The following is a 25945-nucleotide window of genomic DNA, read 5'->3' on the forward strand; positions in this document are numbered from 1 at the left end:
ATCTTCTTTATGCATTTGTTTAATGATGGACACTTAGGTTATTCCCATACCTTGACTATTGTATATAATGAAATAAATGCGGTACCCTCCTCCGGTGGCCGGGGAGCAGCCGGGAATCGAACCGGTGCTGCAGAGGCTGCGGGCAGCTTTGAAACCCAGCGCTCAACCGCTGCGCCACCGGAGAGGCCTGGAAATAGTAACATGTTTAAAAAGCAAACAAAAACTACTTGTTTTTCAAGTACTGTAAAAAGAAAAATACCATATGATCTCACTTACATGTAGAATCTAAAAAAGTAGAATTCAGAAATAAAGTAAACAGATGGTTCCCGGGGATGGGGTGAGAAGAAGGGGGGAATGTTGGTCAAGGGTTATACTTTCAAGAGGAATGTGATTAAGTTCTGTAGATCTAATACATAACATGGTGAATAATTAACAATACTGCATTTTATATATGCGCTTTACAGTAGATCTTAAATATTCTTACCCCTCAATACCTGTTATAGATCTGCAAGGTGATGAAAGTCTGTATAAACTGACCTTATTGTGGAAATAATCTCACAATTTATACATACACCAAGTCATCATGTTGCACACCTTAATTTTATAAAGTATCTATTTGTTCATTATATCTTAGTAAATCTGGGGGGAGGAAGATTTGTAAATACTATTTATACTATTATATATACACTATACTATTTATAATTATAATTATACAAATTATTTATTTATATTAGTAAAGAGAGAAAAGGGACAGGAGAATTGTATGTTTCTCTGCTCCAGGGCTGTTCCTTATATCTCTAATATGATGGGCAGACTTTTAAATCTCTTGTGCCTCTCAAACATAACCGGTTCAGAAGTGTTCCTTCAGACTAAAGTTTCTCCACCTGAAACTGTTACAGCATAGAGCTCCTTCTCCTTAAGGGTGCCCATCCTTTTTTATAGCAGGGACTGATTTTTTTTTTTGAGATTTGTCACTTGTGCTCCCTACTATTCTCACAAGATACTTCTTGCTTTCCCCTAATGAAGAATCAAGATTAATTGTGGCCCTCTTTGCAGCTTCTCCCACTCAGAGAGGATCCTTCCTTCTGGGACCGGATATGTCCAGCGAAACCCTATCATTACTATACCTGCTTCACTTTCTCAGTCATTACCTGTCTTAGAGCCACAGCATTGAGGCTTTCCCTGCATGTTCTAAAATTTCCAGTTGTCTTAGCTCACAGCAGTATGAATTTGAAATCTGTGGGGTTTTATTCTCTACCATTTAATTGATTAAGTTTTTTGTTGTGATGTTTTTCCTGCTTATTATTTATGACTTCAAGCATGAAAAATGAGATGAAGTGAACCTAGGCTTCCTTCAGCTATGTTTCTAGAGTATTGTTACTTGTGTATGGATGATTTAACAACAATTAAAAAAATAACAATGTTGGGATAGGACAGTGAGAATTAATGAACGAAAATAAATGAAAAAGATTCAAGAGCAGTAACTATGGTGAATGGCTAATTAAAACCCCAACGTAAAGATAATATCACATATTTCAAGAAAATTAGAGTTTAATTTCATATGTGTTGATTTATCTTGCACTTTTCCTTGAGAAAATGGTTCAAAGATTTATATACTATGAAATTATTATTGTGAGCTTGTTTAGTTGTTTACCTTCATTAAAAATTTGGCCTCAAAAATGCTGAGGCTTCCTCCTTACCCCCTTCCTTCCTTCTCTCTTCCCCTCCTTACTTCCTTTCTTATTATTACATAATATTTCTCCAGTAGTGTGTTGTTTGGATCATGAATGTCTAAGTGAAAAAATATATAAAGTTTAGTGTAACAACTCAAATTTGCAAGATTTCAAAGTAGACACTACTCTTTTAGCTTGGGGAGTGTAATTAATTATTGTCCGTCTCAGATTCATTAAAAGGTTTTTCCTTTGCCCTTGAAGTTTTTCTCACACAGGATACATTCCTTTTCAGCTTCAGCTCTAACCTCAATTTCCCCCATCTCCCACAGAGTTGTAGTCTGACTGTCCTTTCGAAATATAAATCTCTTGGCCCCTTATCAGTCTATCAACATTTTATCTCCAGAATCTAGTAGGATGTTTCATATTTAGTTGGTGGCCAGCATATGATTAGCAATAGTAATATGATTAGCAATAATTTAGTAATATTATTACCAACAATTTTCATTTATTATTCATGATAATAAAATGACTCATGAAGTTACCAGGACTGTGAAATCAGGGCAATGAAATTATGCACATACATAGTATGGATTCATAGTTATTTTTGTTCCTTAGACCACAGTTATTTTTGAATGACTTTTTTTTTTAAAGATTTATTTATTTATTTATTTATACAAGCACTGGGTACAGTCAGACGCGCAGGAGGGTGAGAGCATTCACCAGAGCCAGAGCGGGGAGCAGAGCAGGCAGAAGGACAGAAGTACACTGCTGAGGGGAGCATCTAGAGGTAGGAGAGGTCTGCGCGCCATGTGAGACCCTCCTCTGGTGGCCTGGGAGCAGCCGGGGATCGAACCGGCGCTTCAGGGGCTGCAGGCAGCTCCGCAACCCAGCGCTCAACTGCTGCACCACCTGGGAGGCCCAACTGACATATTTTAAATGAGAATATATTGCCACTTTTGAAGTTGTTTGTACATTTCTGGTGATTGCTTTACTACTAGCATCATTTATACTTTAATATTTTGATTTCTTTTAGAGGAAATCAAAGTTGAAGAAACGACTGCACAAAACAAGTCTGAGTTAAGTTTTACCAAAGTAAAGTATAAATCAAATGTTAGATTTATATACTTCATAAATTTGTTCTTTAATATATTTTAGATGTGATTTACTAAAGAAGTGCATGAGCAAAGCCACTAATGTCATTAAATGTAGACTATTTAATCAATGGAACACGTAAAAATAAAAGGTGGTATCATTCACCAAAGTTTATTCCGTAATTCATTCAGAGTGTGCAAATTTATGGAAAATAATACAGAATAAAAAAGAAACTATTTCAATAAGAAATTCTTTATGCAGGGCCTCCCCTGGTGGTGCAGTGATTGAGCACTGGGCTACAAAGCTGCCTGCAGCCTCTGCAGAGCTAGTTCGAGCCCTGGCCGCCAGCGAGGGTCCCACATGGTGCAGCAGACCTCTCCTGCCGCGCCCGCTGCGCCCCTCAGCAGTGTATTTCATTAGTCCACCTGTTCTGTACCCCGCTCTGGCTCTGGTGAATTCTCCCCCCCCCCACCCGCGTGCTTCAGTGCTTGTATAAATAAATAAATAAATCTTTAAAAAAAAAAAAAAGAAATTATGCAATGCTCTTCTAATTTTTCATAGTGATTCAAAATGATTTTAATGATATTAGTTAAAAGAAAAAAGAAGTTGAACAACTTATTGAAAGCAATAATAATTGAAAAAATATGATCTTAAACAAGTTAAAGTCCATGTACTTTTATGACCTAAAACAAAAATATTAATAAATAAGAATTTACTTCTAAAATACATACACTTAGCAACAAGGCGACTGAATGTAGCTGGGACATCTAAACTGATTTTCAGGAAAAATTTGTTTTAGTTCTTGTTGTTGGTGTTATTTATAGTGTTCTTTTCATATGGTGCTGTATTATTAAAAATTTGGGATAAAATGTGAATGGCAAATGAATTCTAAGATAAAATCCAAGCACATTAGTTCAAATGAAAAGTAATTTTAGTTAAGTATTCAAAAGACTCAAAATTCTGTGATACATTAAACAGCATGCTTTATTTAGGAAGCGAGAAAACAGGGAAACCCTAGAGTGTAATCATCCAGATGTTTGACTTTTCAGTCACATGCTTTGCTTTTATTATCAATCAGTGATCTAGATGTCTGCTTTTAGCCCAATGGCAATGCTAATCTCTGAGAAGAAAATTCTATTGATCCAGATAACCTAAATGAAAAAAGGCAAGGCTAAAATAGTGTAAATGAAAGTTTTTCTTGTGACATTTATATAATTTCATTTTTTCCAGAATTTATTTTTTGAATGATATAGAATGGTTGGGTATTATGATTGTCTCTATAAATAATTAATTGTCACACTTTTGAAATGTCCTCCTTTTACTCACCAAGATATCCTGATAATTGCCCATACAGGTTCTGTTTCTGAACTGTTTTCCATTGGTCTATTTATATATATGTAAGTGAATGTCACATTTTTTAATCAATATAGCTTTATAATAAGTTGTTACATAACCATGATTTTTCCTACAGAGCTATTTATTTTTCTGAACTGTCTTCATTATTAGTTTTTGCTTTTACAAATAGATTTTTGAGTAGTTTGATTCCCTTAAAAATTGTCAAAATTATAATTGGAATTTAATGTATTTACTAATGAATTAAGACAAAAAATACTATGAAATGCCTGGTTAGATAAACTTACATTTTTCTACATAGATTAGTCCATTTTCAATACATTTTTAAAATTTTATAATTTTCTCTGCAAAGGTCCTATTTATCATTACTCTTATCTTAGATACTTAATAGTTTTCTTACACATTTAAATTTTAACCAAAAAATCTATTATCTTACTGCTTGTTGCTAGCTTGTAACACGCAATTGATTTCATTTTAAAATACCATATCCGCAAATTCAATGAGCTTCATAATTCTCATCAACTTTGTTTCCCTGTATTTTAATGTTTACATTAATGTTAGTTATGAATACTAGTGCCTTTTTCTTTACTATTTCTACTTATTTATTTCTTCTTAGTATGCTGGCTAGGATTTTAAGGTTGGTGTCAACCCTCTATGTTGCTGGCTTGGAGGTACAAGCAATTTGTTGAAACAAGTATTAACACATACTTGTTTACCTATGTATTGGGGAAACAGCTTTGTCTCTCTCATTCTTGCTGTATCTCATGGGGAAATCCTGAAGTTTACTGATCTTCAAAAGAAAAGATCTTGTTTCTCTGAATACTTTGTTAAAAATAATCACTACTCGTATTTTTCCAGTGACTTTTCTCAGGTCCTTGTATCAACTGATCTGGAGCACACATGTTAATTATACAAATGTCCTGTCCTAATGTTATGGAACTCTGATCTCTTTTTCTCATCACTTTCCTAGAGAATCCCATTGCTTTTCATTTATTTATTTATTTATTTATTTATTTATTTATTTTTTAATAGAGGCATGTTTATTTATTTATTTATTTGTTTTGTTTGTTTGTTTATACAAGCACTGGGTACAGTCAGAAGCGCGGGAGGGTGAGAGAATTCACCAGAGCCAGAGCGGGGAGCAGAGCAGGCAGAAGGACCGAAGTACACTGCTGAGGGGAGCAGCGGGCGGCAGGAGAGGTCTGCGCGCCATGTGGGACCCTCCTCCGGGGGCCAAGGAGCAGCCGGGAATCGAACCGGCGCTGCAGAGGCCGTGGGCAGCTTCGCAACCCAGCACTCAACCGCTGCGCCACCGGGGAGGCCCTCATTTATTTATTTTTAATAGCCTAAAATTTCTGCTCTAATAATGGTAACTTCCATGTTTATAGTGCTGTTACTATTCACTATGCTCTTGTGTTAGAATATTTTTTATTTTTTGTGGGAGAAGATAGTTTATGCCTCTTATTCTTCATGATGAGTCAGTTCTCAAAACGTGCCCCCCAAATCACTGAAGTATAACTAATAATCAATTCATAAGATAAAATAGACTATGCAGATAGAGTGTATACATGGCAGGGACATGCAATTTGAAACCCTCCAAAGGTTGTAAATAAAAGTTGTTAACTGAAAAATACGAGCAAATTGACAATTTCAGACTGAAAAATATTTTGTTTTTAGTAGACACCATAAATTTGAATAATTAACACAATTTTAATTGAGAAATTACTAGAGTTTCAGCACTTTCCTACGCATGTTAAATGCATTATCTCATTTGGTTCTCACACACACACACACACAAAAAAAAAAAAAAAAACATGAAAAGGTAGGCATTGCAATTATTTCCATTATTCAGATACAAAAATGAAGGAAAACATGTCACAGAATTTGCCAAGGGCACATCATTATTAACTGTTTTCTCATTTCCTAAGAAAGCAGTAATAGCATACCACAAAAGCTAGTGTTGTATCCATGGTCACAATGACAGAAAAATTTGTCTGACCACACTTTCAGAAGGCTTTATATAGCTTTACATTGCCCAGCATATTGTTTTATAGTTATTATTATTTGCATCAAGAAAAACTCCATTGCCCAATGCCACTCCCTTTAATGTGATGAATCTCAATACTGGCATTCTTCATGAAAAAAAGAATAGTGCATGTAGGCACTGGTGACAGTCACATCCTTTCACAAATGGGAATTGTATATGTCAGATTCAATTTAAAACACAAAATAGCACATTTGATGAGTAATGTCACTGACTATTCTTTCTCTTGAAATGAAGCAAATAATAAGATTAAGAGTTTCAAGCATTACAAAATATTTGTTTTGAAATTCTTTGTAAAAGGAAGTCCCAACTCACTGTCTCAGATTTTGCTTTTGCTCTACCTCTAAAAGTAAACCTTCCTGGTAGGCCCATGCCGAGTTACGTTACATCTCACTTTTCCAATACCCACCCATACCTTATTACCACCACAATCACAAAGCTGGATGTAAGAATTTATTATTACGTATACCCTACCCCTTAAATTTCTATTATTTTTGAAAAATGGATTTTTAGATTGGATATTTTTGCCTAGACCAACACTTAATATTTAATTTGGTAATACATGTTTATTGATAAAACAAATATGAGACTTCATTAAATATTTTTGTAGTTTCTTCCTTTATCAGTTACTTATTTGACTATTTAGCTGTTACATTAGAAGGTAAACTAAGCTTGCAGGTAAAGATGAAATGAGATGATCACCCCAGTGGACAAACTATGAAAATAGTAAACTAATCCCAGAACGCATAGTATAAAATTAAGCATTTAAGTATATTTTTATATAAATCATTAAGTTTTTAAGGTAGCATTACTTTAGGAAGTATATGAATATTTAACTACAGGTTGATTTTACATTGAAAAATCCTATCTCTAAGTTCTCTGCTTCCTTAGTTCTTCATGATAAATGAACTTAGTTTATATTTGTATGAGCAAAGCATAAATAGTTTGGGGAATTGATTTTATACTTAAATTGCACTATAAATTGATTTACAAGGGTAAGTGGTCTTCAATGGTCCATTAAGATTGATGACATTCATCAGTGTGTTACTGAAATGAATAGAGATTTATATTTTTCTTAATAATGAAAAATTACTTGAATTTCCAATAGACATAACAAAAGATTATAGATTTTCACATGCATACACATACAGACACATAATTTTTACCTCCCTCCTTGTTTATTAATTTTTTCATATCTATATGTGTAACTACTAATCTCATTCATTAAGTAATACATAGAAGTCTGGGGTATATAAAATTAAGGAAACCCCGTGGAAAGCTGAATTATTTTATAAAATCAAGTTAATAAATTCAGTATTATCTATTATTAATTTTATTTAGAATGTTGTTTATTTATTAGTCTTCAAATTTATTTACTTTAATGATAGATCTGAAAAATATTTTTTCTTTGTCAGATTAATGTTTTCTAGTCTCTTCTCCAAGTGGTTTTGGAAATCACTGAACATCTTAATCACTATGTTCCCTAAAAGAAAGAGGAGTTTGCTATTACTTCTCTTCCCCCATTAAATATTCTTAAAAGCAATAAAGTCTCTCTGGAAGAAGATTTATATATACTCATATAGACAAAGTAATTCATGACAAACTATCTATCCTTGTAGAGGCACTAATGGGGAAACAGGGCAAATTTGGTCATTTGGACAAAGCATTACAAGTTCAAGAATTCAAAATAAATATCCTATTCTTTAATTTTATAAATGTTAGGTTCAAAGCACAGAGTTTTATGCATCTCTATTGTTTATAAAAATTGAGGGGTTTTTTGGACATTTTTTCTTATTTTAAGTTTGTATCTTCATCTATAAACACTACCCAAAAGTTTAAATAGTGTTGAAGTGGAAATAGTCAGGCTGACTTGTTAATTAGCTAAAGTTGTGTAAAGACAAAGCCTCAATGTAGACTGAAACTTTCAGGGAAACTGATAAATGCTCTCAAGGGCACAGGCCTGACTTATGCACCCCAGATAACCACTTAGGAATCTCCTGCTTCTGCACTTCCCGCTTTTTTTTTTTTAGAGTGCAAGTGTACCCCTCCTGAGACAATAAATATAGTCCTTGACTAACTGCTGGGAGCTCAGACTTTGGAGAAAGATCTCCTCTGCCCCTCCCCCCAAATAAAGAGCTTCCCTCATCTCTGAGTGCTTCCTGGTTACCTGATGGAATCCTGCCATAACAGGGTAATATTGTACAAGTAAATATATATTTATAACTAATTTGACAGTAAGAAAAATTATTAGAAAAAAGAATTATAGCAATTACTTATTGATAGGAAAAAAATCATTAAACTCTATTTTTCTCCTGCAGTATTGGGTAAATAACACTCCACCATTTAAAATCAATGTGCTATACTTTAAGAATAAAAGGCTAAACTGTTTTCCATTTATGTAGCAAGATGAAACTCTTTTAAAAGCAATGATTCTGCAGAAAAGTCATTTTAAATTGACTTGATATTAAACATAAATAGAAAATGGGGGGCTGATGGAGCAAGATGGTAGCAGAGTGAAGATGCCAGACTCTCCTACACATACTCAAAGGTAGACTACAGCAGAACAAAGCCAATAACTCTGAAGGAAAAAAATAGATAATTACAGCACATGCTAAGGAGTAATATCCAGGGGAGGGGGACCCTAACGAGCAGTGGAACTGGCCAAGCAAGGTGAGCTGAGCCTTGGCATTCTGGTAGGCCAGGCAAGCAGCAGAGTATAATTGGCAAGATCTTTACATCTTAACTCTTGGCAGATTTCAGAAAACTTGAGCTGGTCCTGAAAGCTTCCTCATTGGCAGAAGTCTTCAGTAGAGCCTCAGCAAGTCAAAGTACAGGACCGGAAAGAAAGTCTGCTGCAATAATTTAACACTGCCCCTAACAAGCCCTAGAGAGTGTTCTGGAAGCAACTTAGACCCAGTAGGTCCTGGCAAGCAATGAAGCAGGTCTTACCAAGGACAGGAGATGTGACAGATACTGGCAGAAGCTACTGCAGGGCCTGGTTCCCATGGGTTCCCATGGGACGTAACTGTCAGAGTAAAAAGCCAAAACAACACTGTTCAGACCCTGAATAGTCAAAGCAGTCTTGAAAAGAAGAGGAATGGAGGTGTCATGATCTCAGTCTTCAAACTATATACAAGGCTATATATAAAAAGCATGGCACCAGAATAAAAATAGACAAACTGACCAATGGCATAAAATTGAGATACCAGAAATAAACCCATTTAATGGACAGTTCACCTACGACAAAGGAGACAAGATTATACCAACAGAAGGAAAGTGTCTTTAAGAGACAGTGCTGGGAAAAATAGATATTCACATGCAGAATAACGAAACTAGAGAACTCTCTCACACCATACAAAAAAATTAACTCAAAATGGATTAAAGACTTGGATGTAAGACCAGACACTATCAAATTCATAGAAGAAAACATACGCAAAACACTTCATGACATTGACCTCAGAGAGGTCTTTGGGGATGCAAATTCAATGGCAAGGAAAATAAAAGCAAAAATAAATGAATGAGACTCTATCAAGCTAAAAAAAAAAAAAAACTTCTGTACAGCAAAAGAAATCATTAATATCATTAAAACAAAAAGCCACCCTATTAAAAGGGAGAAAATATTTCCACATCATACATCTGACAAAAGATTGATATACAAGATCTACAAAGAACTTAAGACCCAACAAGATGGCCAGTAAGCACATAAAAACATGTTCAACATCACTTATCATCAGGAAAGCAAATCATGATCATAAGATATCACCTCACACCTGTGAGAAGGAGTCATATCAAAAAAGCCAGAAACAACCAATGTTGGGGAGGGAAAGAGAAAAGAACCCTTGTAAACTGCTGGTAGGAGGTGCAGACTAGTGAAGCAGTATGGAGGTTCCTCAAAATATTAAAAATAGATCAGGAAAAAGACTGTCCATGCACATCACTACTAGCCAATATAGTATTGAAAGTTTTAACAAAAGCTATTAGACAAGAAAAGGTTGTAAGAGGTATGGAGTAAAATTGAAAAGTAAGGAGTAAAATTATGACTGTTTATAGATAACATAATAAATATTGAAAATTCCCAAGTGCCAGAAAAGAGCTATTAAACACAGTATTGTGGCTAACAGGCACACTAAAAGAGGTTCATAACCTCTTATCAGGTAAAAGCAAATCAAAATAATAAGAATCAACTCATACCATAGCTGCAAAATACGAACACATTATTGAAAGAGATATATGCACCCCCATGTTTATTGTAGCAATATTTACAAATAGCCAAGAACTGGAAACAACCTAAATGTCCATCAACTGATGAGAAGATAAAGATGTGGTATATATACACCATGGAATACTATTCAACTATAGAAAAAGTCAAAATTCTTTCATTTGCAACAACAAGGATGGACCTACACGGAATTATGCTCAGTAAAACGATCCAGAGGGAGAAAGACAAACACCATAAAATTTCACTCATATGTGGTGTATAGAGAAAACAGATGCACTAAATACAAGGATAATAAACTTTTGGACTATGAGACCAACTAGTGGTTACCAAAGGAAAGAAGAAAGGGAGAAGGCAAATCACTAAAAGAGAATAATGGTATGTATGGTGAATAACAGAACTGGATTTTTAGTGGTGAATTTAAGGGAGTCTATAAACACATGTTGACTCTCAATGATACATATATGAAACTTATATAATGTTATGATGCAATATTACTTCAATTAAAAAAGTATTATAGCCACTGTAACAACTTACCATGTCATTTAATTTTGGTTTCAGTTTTAAGAATTTAGCTGTCAGTCTCCTATTGATAAAATGGATAATTACATAAAACTCAAGTGAGATTTCACCAGTGCCCTGAAGTGACAGTATTTCATAATCTTTTTGCCCTGTAGATAAAAATTTTTATTGCATAGAGGAATTAGAAAACCTGTTCTATGTGGGATTTCAGGGTTATAACTTCCAAGAAAAGCTTCCTCAGGAATTTATTTCCTCAACTTCTCTGTAAGATTCAAGGGAGAAAAATCTGAAAAGTATGTGAAGCTCCTTATATCTGTTATCCCATGGGCTTCACACTCTACACTAGTCCACATTTTGCATTTTTACAATCTCTTGAAATATATTATAGTTGTATTTTCTTATTGGCTTATATGACTATATGAAAGGTTTCTAGGAACCAGGAAAAAAAAATTGCTGAGAAATAGGCTTGTCATCATAGCTGTTCAGGCCCATGTACACACACCCTTTCAACTGAATATTAACTGAAAGAGCTAATGTATTCATGGTTTTTGATACTGTTTCTTCACATATTAGGCTACCAGTAAATCTACCTATATACATTTTCATCCTTTGGTAGGATATAAAACATAAACTAATGCATGCTTATATAAATTAAATGCAATAATGGTGACTAATAAATGGATTTTAAAATCTAAATTAAGTAGTTTAATGTACACACCTACTACCTTCTAAGATATATTTTCATACAGTAATTTTAGGTTACCATAAAAGTTTACAGAATAAGTGCAAGTATTTCTTTAATAGTTTCTGTTCAGACTAGGGCTACTTTAAGTTAGATAGCATTGAGGGAATAGGAAAATTCCTATTAAAAATCAGTAAGAAGGGAAACATGTATTTTTAGCACCGGAATATCAAATTAAATTCCCTAAAGTCCAGTCTTGCATTTTTAAATGATATCATGCATATACTTGCCAAAATGTTTCCCAAGAGATAAAAATGTGTTCTAATCTCTTCCTCATAAATTTATCTGTAAAGTAAGCCTTCTATAAATCCTTAGAAAAAGCAAATCCATTTAACTGTGTCATTGTGAGGTGTATTTACAGCACCATACCTTTAAATCAATCTACATTGTTAACAGTATGTTTCCAGGTTTGAAATTATATAATAATATTATTAATAATAGTAATAATGACAACAGCTATAATTTGTTAAATACATATTGAATATATGCCAACCACCCTTCATGTTATTATTCTTTTTCATTATTCAATTTCATACACACCCATGCCCATACCATTCCAGTGAGAAATAACATCATCTGCATTTTACCACCGGAAAACCAAGACACATAGAGGTAAAAGTGCATTCTTCAAGGTTATATAGTTTATTTGAATTAAGATTTAAGGCCAGGGCTATGTGAAGTCATTGCTCTTACACTGTCCTTTGGGATGTTTTTAGCTAACCTATCAAAAATTGAATCATATACACAGGACATCAAATTTTATATTCAGGAAAATCCACACTCCTGGACTTCCAGCAATCATCTGGGACTCTGAATTATAAATCTCTTAGTTGATTATGCCTGTTCTCTTTTTGGGAATATGAGAAAGCAAAAATACCAAAACACCTATATTCTTGCCAGCCTGTCATTTAATCTACCAAGTAATACCTCACTAGGCCTTGTTTACTGTATATATTTCTTTATTGAAAAAAATGAAGAAATTTCAGAAGGGATTTATAAGTTAGGAGGAGAATCATACTTTTTGCACTAATGTGTACTTTTCCATGTGTTCCTAGGTGCTTTTGTCCATTTCAAAGCAGGGGTCATTTATTTTCAATTTCAATTATTTTTATTCGATTATGGTAAGCATTAAAAGTCTCTGCACACACTTTCTAAAACTTTCATTCAATCTTCAGGAAATTCACTTTTCTCACAGGGTTATCACCAGGAAGACTCATTCATGTATATCCAGGCAAATTCTCATCTCTGAGTCATTTATCCTGGATAATCAATGAGTTCCAAATAGTTTGTGTTTCCTAGCACAATCCAAATATAATAGAAATGTTGGCAGGATGAGTTCTAGGTAATATACATCATGCTAAGCACATATCTTGCAGGATGGGTAGCCTTTTCCATTTTCTTACTCGTTTAATTAGTTCAGATTGGTGATAAACACAGAGGTAGGCTCATATTCTTGATAAGTGATTTAGGGAAATCAACTGCTATACATAACCTTAAAAAGTATATTTTTAACTTGAATGACTAGATATTTCATTTCTAGTGAGTATAATATAAATCTCCATTTTGAAAGAACACATGTTTTCATTTAGCAGCTTCTTCCACAGGTTTCCTAGAAACAGTAAGCTTCATGTTATACAGATTAGCATTTAGTATATTTCTTGATCAATCTGGAAATCCTACCATAAAATGTAATAACATCTTACTGTTCTATTTTAGTGCCATGACTTCATAAAAATGATTGAGTCATCTCATTTCTCAATTTATTTTTCCCCTTCATTTCTGATACTCTTGGCACAAGAGACAATCCAGGAAGTGTAGAGATGTTTCTATTTCTTTATTTTTTTTTTATTTTATACTTACAGTATAGGCATCCAGAAAAGAACTTTGTTTCTTAAACTTAAATGATTAAAAAAAATAAAAATATTGATTTATCTTGCATTACACAGAGTAAACATGAAAACCAGCAAAAATCTTTGGTTGCTTTTCTAGTCTGCATTCCTAATATAAAGAAGCATTTTCATTGCTTCTTTGTTATTGCAAATGCACTGTAATTATTCTTCTGCTATACAGTAGTCGAGAACTTCTGCGACTAAGATCCTTTTGCAGGTATTCAACACAGTTATTCGTTCTCTCTGGACCTGCTAGCTATTTCAGATTTTTATCAGGAAATTAGGCACATATATTTAAGAAACATGTCTGGAACATGGATCATGAGGCTGACTTCATGTATTCTCTCCTTTGACCAACCCTTCCTCCAAACACACAAATGTCCATGTTCTCCTTATTTACATGATGATTATCTTAGTCCATTTAGGTTCCTATAACAAAATTCCACAGATTAAGTAATATATAGATGATAGTTTTTTTTTTTCCCCCTAACAGTTCTGTTGGTTGGAAAATCCAAGATCAAGATGCTAAGAAGTTCAGTGTCTGATGAGAGTCCTGCTTCATTTGACTTCAGTCTTTTCACTGTGTCCTTCTATTCTGAAAAAGGCATGAGATCTGTAGTCTAATTTATAAGGGCACTTATTCCATCATAAGGGGCTCACCCTCATGATCTAAACATTTCTTAAACTCCCACCTCCAAATATCATCATATTATGGATTTAGTTTAAAAATATGCATTTGGGGGAAAAAGCTGAAATATTTATTTTGTAGCAATGATGTTCTTTCCTCCACAAAAGTATAAAATTTTCTTACTGCAGTGACAGGGAGATGAGATTACTTCTTATTCATTATATTTTGCCTAAACATTTCTGTCTGCTATGAGCCCTTTCCATTTTCTGACAAGAATTACAGATTGTATAGAAAATGTCAGCAAGTGACTGTTCCTCATCTATGATTTAGCTGTCATATCCCCCCAATAAGACACAGTACTGGCTGCTCAAACAAGAAACATGTTAAAAGAAGGAATGTAAAATCTTACTCCTCTCTTGCAGTTATGAATAATTACTTTCAAAATCATTTCTGAATTCTAGAATTAATTCCTAAATACCTACTCACTGTTGGCCAGATCCTTACATAAATATTTCAAAATAGTATTGCTTGATTGATTATTTAGGACTTACTTAAATGCTTATATTAAAAATTGCTTTTATTCAACCTCATAGAAAATCAGTAAACAATTATGCTTGATATCTATCCATTTCTTCTTATTTTATTGTCAGTATTTTGATCAGGTAGTGATTATCTTTTACTGGAATTGATTCAACATCTACCAGACTCTTCTCTTATTACTAACACTACAGCTTTGTAACATACATCTGTGATTTGCTCTCTCTATATTCAAAGCATTGTGATTCTTTAAAAATGCCATACTCTTCATCTTTTTTTAAAATTTTTACATATTCTTTTCTTCCTTTTGTTGTTTTCTTGGTTGTTTGTTTTTTAAGATCTCAGAGTTGGGGCCTCCCCTGGTGGAGCAGCGGTTGAGCGCTGGGCTGCGAAGCTGCCTGCAGCCTCTGCAGCGCCAGTTCATCTCTGGCCACCGATGAGGGTCCCACATGGCACGCAGACCTCTCCTGCCATGCTCACTGCTCCCCTCAGCAGTGTATTTCGTCGGTCTGCCTGTTCTGTTCCCCGCTCTAGCTTTGGTGAATCCTCTCACCCTCCCACGCTTCTGACTGTACCCAGTGCTTGTATAAATGGATCTTTAAAAAAAAAAAAAAAGGTTTAAAAAAAAATCTTAGAGTTCTTAATTTTATTTATTTTTACTTCACATTCTTGGTTGACTTTTCACAATATAGGTTTTCTCCCCTCAGGTGTGGTAACCATAGTTTTCCCACCAACAAAGCACCCACAGTCCTCCAACATAGCCCACTGTGCTCTTTTCTTTTCTCATTGATTGATACCTATTTATGCTTTCAGTCTCATCTTGAATTCTACCTTCACTGTGACGTGTTCCTAGATACTCAAGAGAGAATATATAACTTTTCCGTGGTTTCCACTGTTCTCCTGAATTAAGGAACATAATAGCAATTATAAAACTGTGCTTTACTTGAATATTTACTTACCTGTCTCTCCAACTAGTGATTCAAAGGCAGACACTATTCCATTTATTGTGGTATCCCTAATACTTATAAACTTCATCATGAATGATTCATAATTTGTATTGAATAAATGAATAAGAAAAATACCATACAGAGACATTAGAAGTTACAATTCAAGGTTATTTACTTCAAATAGACTTCAATATATATAACACCAAATTTAAGATAAAGCATAATTATGTACCTGTTCTCATTACATTGCAAGGCAAACTGAGTATTTGCTTGATATATACGAAATTTTAACTTTATCATGTAGGTGTATTGTTGAGCTCTTGATAATTTGGCATGCATAATTCCATCTTTCAAGTTATAGATTATTTTCTACTTAAAAGGGATTTATTATAAAAGCAATAATGAAATGTTCTCTATTACATGGTGAGGTTACTTAACTGTGGTGGGTCAATTTAAGTTATCATCATCCCCACCTGTATAAACATCTCAGAAAGTGTTTGATGTGAGATTATCACTTTAAAATTATCCACAAAAACAAATAAATCTTGTATTTACAATTTTTATTATAGTGATTTAACTGACTGAATTCTTCAAATGCCATCTAACGTACTGTCTGTCATATATGACAGGAGTTGACAGTTGCCTAAGATCTACATAGAGATTTCAGTTGGATTATTTTATAGTCAACATGGTAATTTTGGTACAAATTTAGCCAAAGGAAAAGTATGTTTAAATTGCCATAATTAAATTTTGTCTTTGGTTTTGTGACCTAAGGCAATTCTTTCATTTTGCATATTCACCATAAGGTTGATGGATGAGCAGATGCATCAAGTACACTGCTGGATGTCCTATTAGCTGTCTGCAATTCTCTGAATGGTGTTAGATAATAAAGTAATATGAGTAAACACATTTCATGAAAATGAGAATGTTTCAGTTCTTGTGCCTCTCAGTTCAACAATGCCATATTCTCCCTCTTTAGAAGTTAACTTTAAGAAGTACTATTACAAATTCTAATAATTTAGCAGATTTGTAAGTGCATCATTCTGATTTTTTTTTTTTACCTAATCATGTATAGATCAAAGTGTCTCAGAATAAACCAAAGGTCATATGGATGCAAGACAGCTATTTATTTAAATAGTTTTAAATGTCTGCATAGAAGGTTGACATTGAATGACTTAATTATCTTAATTATTGATTTGAAACTTTAAAATATCACTGCAATCAGCAATAAGAAACTGAGACTACTTATTGCTCTTAATCTATTCACCTGTTATTAAGATGTTGATTAGGTAAAATGAATCATCATCAGAACTAAGTTTAACTTTTGTTATACCTGGAAATGATAGTCCCAGAACTATCCCCATCATTAATTATATATCATAAATGCCAAGTCCAGTCTTCACTTTCAGAATTAAAAATGTTGACAAACATTAAAAAATCATTTCCTGGGATAATACTGTCAACACAGAAGACACACAAAGTATGTTTATGTATTATATAACCAGATTTATATATATCAGATATTTCCATATATTCCTCTAATGTACATAATTCTTTATACTACATTCCATTGTTCATATTGAGTATATAAAATGACAAGTATATTTTAAATATAATATTTGTAATAGTGGTCTTTCAAAACAGAAATTTAGAATAGTACAAAGACTGATTTTTGGGACCAAACAGACAGTTCTGTATTGGTTTAGATACTTAATTATGTGACCTTAAGGAAATTATTTGACATCGATATACTACTTTTTCCTTACCAAAATACACATAATATCTATTTCTCCATGTTAATGACAGATTTAAAAAAAAAGGATTATTGATGTAAAGTACTATTTAGATAGTCAACAAATAGTCTACATTTTATTTTCTTAACAAAAAAAAGTATAAGAAATATTGCTAAGATCTACGGTTGATTCCTTTAATAATATATTTGGAATATAAGGTTATCTTTTGAGTTTTGAATTACAAAATCAATATATATTTTGTCACCACAGGGATTGCAAAGTTATCCCAAGAAACAAAACTAGATTATATTTAATTGAATGTGTTATCCTTGCGGCAACAAGGCATATATACATAAGACTCTCAGTAGCAAACATTAGCAGTGTCTATCCAAGTTTTCTCCAAGAGAGGGAGGTTTCACAAAGGTTAAATCTCTTCAGTCTAACATCTTTTGGATCTATTGACAAATAATTTCTGAATCTAGTTAGTTAGAGCATTGGTCCTAAGACCGGTCTGCCTCCAGTTATGCATGCTCACCCAGATCCTTTCTCACAATTGTAATTTGTTTTCCCATTTAAGTAACATCTTAGAATGAATGGACATGTTTTTTACACAGACTTGGAGAAGTATTATTTTTACATCAATTATTATTTTCATTGTTAATTAATATACTGATAGAAACATTTATGGCATGTAGGATATCCTAAAACTTTTTTTCATTCCTCATTCATACATATAAAATATATATATATATATATATATATATATATACACACACACACACACACACACATATATAGGTACATATGGATGTAGATAAAGTTGCAGCTATAGATATGGATATTACATAAACCAAGAGATGTGATGTACATATAGATAGGCCAATACAATCTTTCCTGTGGACTTATATTCTCCCCTATTTTTATTTGAGATCACAGTGTTTATAGATCTTTCTAAGTATTAAAATATGTGCTTAGAACTTATGGAAGCCCTACCTGTACCAACAATATCCCAAATTCACATGTTGAGCCTGAAGATTTAAAGACTCTTAATTATCAGATTGTTTTAAAAATAGTTGTTCGAATATATTTGCCTTTTCTTTTGTTCCCATCACCAGGACCACAGATACACACACACACACACACACAAACACACTCTCATTTCTTGATTTTCCCAATTAGAAACTTTGCAGTGATGATATAGAAGTGCCTATTGCATACTGTGTTCCCTTCATTCAGTCCTCTCACACATGGTTCATAAAGAACTCATTCCTCTAAAACAGGAGACGTGATTATTCACATAACCCATGAAGGAGTTTGCATGTACTCATTTTCTACCTGTATTATCTAGAAGCAATATTGTTGATGTTGAGGATCACTTCTATTTCATTCATGGAAGGAGTTTACATCACTATTTTCATTTTCTAATTTACTCTTGGAGGATACCTTTGATTATGTTTTTCAAGGCAGAAAAACATGTTTTGCATGTGGGTAGTGTACCTAATCTAAAAGATACAATTGCACACACAGTGCCTCAATTGTGTGTAGTTTGTATGCAAATGTGATGCAACCTGCAAAAATTTTGAACAAATCAATTAGAAAAATATCTATGGGGAATGTGAAGGTGAACTGGTATTAGTGCATGTAGTCAGAGATAAGTTGGAGAAGCACTTTAAGCAATACAGTTTTGATTAGATTAATATCTTATGTCAACTCTTTATCATCAAGGACAATTGATTGGTAGCAGTGTGCATTCAGTAAAGGGGTGTGCTATGGGCATGGTATTAAATAAAAAGTTTTTAGAGTTATGCTTAAGTGAGAGCAAGAGCATTGAAAAGAAAATTAAGTTGAACACAGTTCACATTTCAAATTTTTGTGTTTTTTTTTTAATGTTTTACATCATTGTTCATTTTTAAACAATATTTGCTTTCCCCCCACCCCCTCAGGTGTAGTCCCCATAGAATTTCCTTCACCAATGCCCCCGTGCACCATCACCTCAGTCCCCTGTGCTCCTCCCTCCCTCCCTCTGATCCCTCTCCCTCCTCCTCTCCTGCAGGATGTCTCTGATTTATAATTGTCTGTTTTTGCTTTGTTGTGTTTTGTATTGTTATTGAAAAATATGGAATGCTTCACAAATCTGCCTGTAATCCTTGCACAGGGGCCATGCTAATCTTCTCTGTATGGTTCCAATTTTAGTATATGTGCTGCAAAAGCAAACACCTCATTTCAAATTTTGATAGTTGTTTCCACAATGAAAGAAAGGACATACACAATGAACACTTTTCAATAAATACTTTTCCTATGTCCTAATGTTTCTAACTCAGATAAGCAGCTATAAGAAGTTACCGTAAGTTGTCTCTATTCTATATTAAACTACAACAGTGTCTTTATTCTTTGCTGTTGACTCTATTTCATGCAATAATCTCTTCATAAAGTAATTAGAATCTCAATTGATGTTTTCATTTTAGAAGACAAAACTAACTTTCTGGCCCATCATCTTCATTTTCAGGCCATTTGTACATAACTGAAATTGGTGCTGGTTACTTCTGACTTATGTACATCCAGGTTAACATTTAACACTTATACAGGTGATGCTCAAGCATTTCCTAATGTTTCCTAATTATTATTGATCTCTCTCGAGACTATTCTCTAAAGGTTATCTCTTTCTCTAAGTAATCATACTCTTTCAGCTAAAATGTTTTCTACATCTCATGAGCATATAAATTATTTTATATATGCTATACAATCCATATACTCTATAGGTTCTATACTATAAATAGAGTATGTACTCTCTACTGTATACAGTCTCTGTGTGTGTGTGTGTCTGTGTGTGTGTCTCATAGAGACAGAAACCCCTAGAGGTGAGACATCATAGAATGTTGCATTAAAATTTCAGAAGGTCGAATATATTTTATAATGATATTATACCTAGGCTCCTGTTATATTTTTAGTGACTTCTAAGTCCATATTAAATGTTAATTCAACAGTTCCTTGATTGTCCTATCTTCAGACATCTTGTCTTTCATCTCACTTGAAGCATTCTCATTGGCAAACCATAGGCTTGTGATATGACCTTTCTCTCACTACTTCTACACCATGCTTTCAACTATCTTAATAACTGAATGAACTTTACATTAGGATGCTAATTATAAGAGCTGTGGAATGATTATTCTAAGTTCCCTTGATATCTTACACACCCTATAAGACACTTTGACATAATGTCTGCTAATTGCATGTTCACTGTATCACCTTTGTTTCTGTAGTAAATCACATTTTAAAAGCTATATTATCTGTCATTCTCTAGGTCTCTGAATCTCTAGTACTTATCTGTTCTCAAAATCTCTATTTCATCTACCTAGAAATGCAGGAGGCAATTAAAAAGGCAAAGCACATTTATTTGGGATCAAAGAATTACAATTTAGGGGCACTGGTTCAGGTAGAAAACCAAATAGTATTCCAAAAAGAAAAAAAAAAAGATACATTTTTTTTTCTAAGATTTACTTATTTATGCACACAAGAGCTGGGGTACAGGCCAGAGATGTGGGGGGGTGGGTGAGGGGATTCACCAGAGGCAGAGTGGGGAACACAACAGGCAGATTGACCAAAGTTCACTGCTGAGGGGAGCAGTGGGCGAGTCAGGAGAGGTCTGCTGAGCCAAGATATATATTTTATGGGGGAAAAAAAGAAGATGAAGTAAGAGGTAAAGTAAAAACTTTAACTAGTGTTAACATGCTTAAATTATTCTTGGCTATATATACATAATTGGTCACTGATTCTATGCTACAGGGAAAAGTCCATAATCATTATCAGTCATCCTTATCCTGATAATTCATCAACAATTGTTTGTTTAATGGCTTCTAAAAGCAATTGCTTTTGGTCCTATCCACAGGTCTTTCATTTCAGTACAAAGAAGACAAGAATGGCAGTTTCTCTGCCATGGCTGCCCAGCTCCCTTTTAAAAATGGCTCCACAAATGTCAACTTTACAGCCTCTACAGAAAGTGTCTTTTCTCTGCTTCTTTCTGCACCCCCCCCCAATAAGAAACTCTTCCTCATGCTTGAGAAAGCTGATATTCATATTCTTTCCTACAGTCAATCCTTTCATGTCCACTTGTTTTAAATTCTCACAGGTTTGGGCAAGTCCTACGAAAATATCTGTCTTGATTGCACCTACTTGCCTCACCACTATTATTAGAGGCTGTCTTCCTAATGGTCTGGTTGTAAGAATGAGTTGCTACTATGATCACCAACATTCTTCAGTTTTTTTCCCCTAGTTTTCAGAGCTATATTTGATCTTGATGAGCATCCCTGCATTCATATATTATCTGCTTGCTGTTTTCATAGACTGGGCATTCACCTTGCTTGCTCTTCCTTTGTTACCTCTTATTTTTGTGCCCTTCAATGACACACAGTTGTTCTTTTTATCATTATCTATCTATATCTATTATCAATCTATTAATCTTCTGGGTCATGTAGTGAATCTGAATTTTCTATCTCAATTCATGACTGCATCAACAGCATATTTTCAAGATCCCTTATTCACTATTTCATTTTAGATCTTGTGTAACCATTTTATCTTCTACTTCAGAGGGAAAAAGTTAATAGCAAGTAATTAAAACTCTGCTTTATTCTATTTTCATATATTTTCCTTCAACTTTATTATTTCCTTTTTATTACTTCCCCCAGCACATGAGGAGTCCATTCTATTAAACCTTTTACTTACTGTTGTGCAACCATCCAGAGTTGTATAGGTTCATTGTCAGTTTTCACAGACAAAAAGAGGATTTTGGAGCAGATTTTTTAATGCTGAGACAGGAGGCCATATATACAAGCAGGCAGAAAAAGCAAGAGAGACTCCAACTCTGAAAGAGGCAGAAGAGCAACTCTTCTGCCTAGCCCCCTTTTTACACTGTTAAATGCCCACAGTCACACAACATTACATTGCTAAAAATGCAAGGCCCAGCTAGATGTATAAATGGTGGAAAACATAACATACCAAGGTATGAACTCTGTTGTGTGAAAGGCAAAAAATAGCCTGATTTTAACTCACTTTCCTTATACCTAGTAATTGGTTATACATGTATTTTTTCCTTCTAAAAAACACATTTTATAAGCTTATAAAAATAGAGACTAAAATATAAAATAAATAAGTAACCACTAACAGCCTAGAAATCATTGACACTTACATTTTACCTGTTTCTTCTCAGAGTTAACTAAAATAGTTCATAGTAAATTTAATTATAAGTTCTGTAATGTTTTGTATCCTGTTATTGTCATCTAAGATAACAGTCTTATGCTCTAGAGACTATTTAAGCCTGCTAGACTTGCTGCAAGCTAATTAATTTATTCCTTGCATTTTTTAATCTTGACAAGAACCCTTCATGATAACTATTACAGATGGTCGTCTTGAATCTCAAGATGGAAATAATTTGCCTATGATAATAGAATCACTAAGTAGCTGAACATTCAAATCCTGGATCTTACAACTAACTAGTTCATGTTCTTCCCACTGTATCATACACATTAAAAAAAAAAGGAAATAAACAACCAGAAGCTAGAAGATCACCAAGAAGTGAAAGGTCAGAGTGAGTTTTGAGAATCAATGTAGAGCAACTGTGATGCAAGGTATATATGTAAACAGGATGGAACATAAAAAGCTTGATAAACCACAGCTAAAGGAGTAAAATAAATTATATTTTTAAGTACCTTATAAGATATGTGTGTGTGTATCTGATTAGGTAGCAACAGTCAACTGCCAGTCTGAGTCAATAATCAGAAATGTAAGATGATAGGTCAAGCAACTATACATGAAGGAGCAAGGAATTCTGAGAAAAACACTTCATCAACCTCTTTATATAATTCAGATGATACTTCTTATTCTCAGTCTGTCTCCCCTTCACTCTTTCCTAATTATTGTACTGTAATGTAAAGAACTTCCTTGCTTTTTTTTAAGTTGTGTGTTTGTGACATATTCAAAAATCATTATGTAAATACATGTATATGTACACATTAACATTATTATATAATTCATAATTTAAACTTAAGTTTCAAGAATTCATAATTAACGCTTTCAAATATTACTACACTAAAGAGTTCAGGCAGAAATTACAAATTTTATTGTCTAAAATCAAAGGTCCAGGGCCTCCCCAGTGGCACAGCGGTTGAGCGCTGGGTTGCGAAGCTGCCCGCGGCCTCTGCGAGTCGGTTCGATCCCCGGCTGCTCCCCGGCCACCAGAGGAGGGTCCCACATGGCGTGCAGACCTCTCCTGCCGCTCGCTGCTCCACCTCAGCAGTGTACTTCGGTCCTTCTGCCTGCTCTGCTCCCTGCTCTGGCTCTGGTGAATTCTCTCACCCTCCCGCGCTTCTGACTGTACCCAGTGCATGTATAAACAAAACAAACAAACAAACAAATAAATAAAAAAAAAAAACATGCCTCTATTAAAAAAAAAAAAATCTTTAAAAAAAATAAAAAATAAAAAAAATAAAATCAAAGGTCCAGGTTTTTAGGTACCACAGAGCCACAGAACTTGAACAGATGGTAGCTTGTAATTAATATGAATTTTAAAAGTCAAAACTGAGTGTTTAATACTATTTGCTTTGCTTACTATAAGATATTGAATTTTTGCACAAGTAATGTTTTAAAACATTATTCTACAATCTGCCACCTTTGACCTCACAGTAGATTAGAAAATTGAGATTTTATTGAGTGAGAAGATCCAACAAAATTACAACTACAGAAACTTCTGAATTCTGCATGCATTTGAATTTATTCACAAGCCAAAAAAAAAAAAATCAATGCAGTCATCCAGTAACACACCAAATGTAACATTTGGCTTTTTCAGCTTTATCAATTCTCATTGCTATTGGAGAAAATAAATGAGAGAAATAGGCACTCTTAGACTAGGAGTCTCTAAGGAGATATCAAATAGCCATTCATAAAAGCTAAGAGTAATTTATATTTCTGAATACCTATTGATGGCAGCTATTGAGACTAACTACTTTCCTATTTTAGACTTCAGGCCCTTAACAATTTTCCTTGCTTTTCTATGGGGAGTAAGGTAAAATGAAGACATATATTTAGTTGGATTTTGACACTTGATAATGCTGATATATTCACTTTGGTAAGAAAAGTCAAAAGTCAGATAGTTTGTATATGTTACATTAAAACAATACAATGTTTTTAAAAATCTAAGGATAAAGTCAGCGGTCACAACATCTCATTTTCTTTGTTTTGTTGATGTAGTACTTTTGCTCTTGTTTCCAACTAGAATAAACTTTTACTTTTTACACACACATCCACACACATACAGATATTCAGACATTTCCACATTTCAGTACTGTTAGGCCCAGATCCCTTTGCTGTGTCAGAAAGATGCAGATCTCTCCTTCCTATTGACTACTTTAACAGATTTTTAAAACAAAATTTACTTAGTTTTTCCCACATGATCAATAGCAGCGTTACTCAAAGTATGTTCTGCAGAATGGTAATGGTCTACAAACTATTGTCAGAAGGCAGCAAATTAGGGGCAAAAATTTAGAGTAAATATTTAAAAAATACTTTGATAATTTGGCAAGTATTTTATATCTACCAAAACTAATTAAAAATGAGGATTTTAATTTCCCATGTATGTTTTCTACCTTTAATTTTTGAATGATTTTTTTTTATTTTATTGCACAAGATATTTGAATAGATTGAAAAAAATTAAATTCACTTTGTCACAAATATTTTTGAAGTACTTATCTGGAAAAGTAAGACTCAAAAACTATTTATTTTTGTAGTCTTATATTAAAAAAAAATCTGAAAAAGTGCTATTTTACTCATTTTTTTTTTAAGATTTATTTTATTTACACAAGAACCAGGGTATAGGCCAGAAGTGCCGGAGGATGAGAGGATTCACCAGAGACTGAGTAGGGAACAGAACACGCAGAATGACCGAAATACACTGCTGAGGGGAGCAGCCGGCGAGACAGAGATCTGCAGCTCCATGTGGGTTGCTCCCCAGCCAGCTGGAATCCAATCCCTACTGCCCAGGCTGCGGACAGCTTCACAGCGCTGCAGTCAGCCGCCTGCGGCACCAGGGAGGCGGATTTTAATCAATATTTTTAATACCGTAAGGGCAATCAGGGTATTCTTCTTGTTTTCATTTTACCCTATAAGTATCCATTATTGCAATAAATGTTACCCTATGTATTCAAAATTTTCTGTTTATATTAATACCTGGAGTCACACTATTGGAAAAGGCAGATTCTCATTCTCTGCAGCAGGAAGTTCTGTTTCCATTAAAAAAAAAAAATGAACTTCAAATGAAGGACAACTTGCCTTATGAGAAGTTTTAGAGATGTTTAGCTTCTTCTCTTAACACTAACTTATCACAAGTAGGCATTAACTTTACAGGTAATAAAACAATTAAACTAGAAATAATAATTGAATTATATAAAAATACTTTCCTTTTCTTAAATTTTTCTTCATTTTATTTGTTAATAGGATACATTACTATTATTTCAAATCAATGAAAAAAGAAAATGCATTAAACATAATCCAGTGCCTAGCTTGAAAAAAAGACATAATAGTA

General features: G+C 33.7%; 1 long non-coding RNA gene and 1 other non-coding gene across 2 annotated transcripts in view; both read right to left on the reverse strand.

Moving 5' to 3' along the window:
• Positions 1-25945, reverse strand: part of LOC129146495 (uncharacterized) — a 205727-nt gene that overhangs the window by 63452 nt on the left and 116330 nt on the right. The window lies entirely within an intron of this gene.
• On the reverse strand, positions 19487-19593 carry LOC119253574 (U6 spliceosomal RNA). The gene has a single exon (XR_005127112.1). It is a non-coding gene; the product is annotated as a U6 spliceosomal RNA (small nuclear RNA).

The sequence above is a fragment of the Talpa occidentalis genome, unplaced genomic scaffold (genome assembly GCF_014898055.3).
Source record: "Talpa occidentalis isolate TD23 unplaced genomic scaffold, MPIMG_talOcc4v2.1 talOcc4.2, whole genome shotgun sequence".
Lineage (NCBI taxonomy): Eukaryota > Metazoa > Chordata > Mammalia > Eulipotyphla > Talpidae > Talpa > Talpa occidentalis.